The sequence below is a fragment of the Antrostomus carolinensis genome, unplaced genomic scaffold (assembly GCF_000700745.2).
Source record: "Antrostomus carolinensis isolate BGI_N321 unplaced genomic scaffold, ASM70074v2 scaffold19711, whole genome shotgun sequence".
Classification (NCBI taxonomy): Eukaryota; Metazoa; Chordata; class Aves; order Caprimulgiformes; family Caprimulgidae; genus Antrostomus; species Antrostomus carolinensis.
Window position 1 is genome coordinate 2,389 of NW_010293747.1, and position 1,457 is coordinate 3,845.

Here is a 1,457-nt window from a genome sequence, read left to right on the forward strand (position 1 = left end):
CTCCTGCCTCCTCCTCCTCCTCGGGAAGGACATCACCTTCCCTGCTCCGGCTGCACCCATGAGCCCTGGAGGACTCTGCTTCATCATCCCTGGCAGAGGGAGAAGAAGCCATTTTCCACCCTAGAAGCAGGAATTAGGGCTCATCCAGGACTCATATTCCCACCCCAGACTTTAAATGCAGGCATCTGAGAGAAGAGGCGGGGATGGGAAATGACTCTCGCTTTTGAAGTCTTCGTGCTGCAGCAAGTAATGACTGTTTCAATCAATTGTCCTCATCCAAGCTGTGCTGTAGCCTGTTCCCTCATGAAGCCATAATCCCCTGGTACTTAGGCAGTCTCACACTGTCTCCTACTGCTGGTCACGATTTCGGGTGAGAAAAGAAATAATACCCCGCTGAGGGCTGAAGGTTTGGCTCTCAGAAGCATCTTTAGATAGGAAAAAAACCCCAAAAAGATTAAAAATGGATGAGCAAAAATTTGGAATATAGAACATACAAAGCAGAAACATCTCTAGAGGATACTGTTAAAAGCAATCCAAGAGAGAGAATTTGTCCCTTTTCTGTACAGCCTGAATTATCTGTAGCACTTGCCTTGTCACCTACGGGTTGCTGGGAGCCCCTGGGTGTCATCTCGATTAGGGACGATTGATGTTAATGTGCCACTGATCCACCCAAGGATCCTCCAGTTTTACTGCTAATTCTGGGCAAAACAAGCCTAGTTTGGTGCCTTCAGAGGGTCTCATCACCTCAAGAGTTGACATTCCCACCTGCTGCTGAAGAGAAGGGGACCCTCCAAGCTGGGATCCCTTCCACGGTGAGTCAGGAAGACATCTGAGGACCTTCTATGGGCCATGGGGACACAGCGCTGGCAGGTCCCTGTCCCATACCCAGGGCAGACCATGTTGGGTCTTTCCCCATCTATACCACCACTACAGTCAAGGCTGCACCTAGAGCTGGTTTTAGGGTGATAAACCCTTGATCCAAGGCAGCTCTGGGGCCCCAAGAGGAGCTCCACACTTGCTGTCATCATGGAGTGACAGGACAACAGGCACTTTCCAAAAAAAAACCAAAGAACTTCCTGAAGAAACTCCTCTTGAAAAGCCACGTGCCATATGGCTGCGTTTCTCTTCCCTCATCTCACTTTCACCCAAAGGGAAGAGGAACAGGAGTTAATTCAATGGCAAATGCCAAGACTAGTGACAGTAAATATTGCCGAGAGTTTCTCACTGGCAATTTGTTTTTGGTAAGTGAGGATGCGAATGGAAAAGATCAAATCTGTCTGAATAGCTTTTAATTACGAGCCTCAATTGCTCTATTTTCTCCCAGAAAAAAATGTTACAATTATCTAAGGAAGCTTTTTGAGTGGAATTAGACACTAGCCCAGAGCTTCAAGGGCTGTTAAGTGGCCATTTTCCCTTTAAAAAAAAATATATTTGATGTCTAGATAAAAAACAGGCAT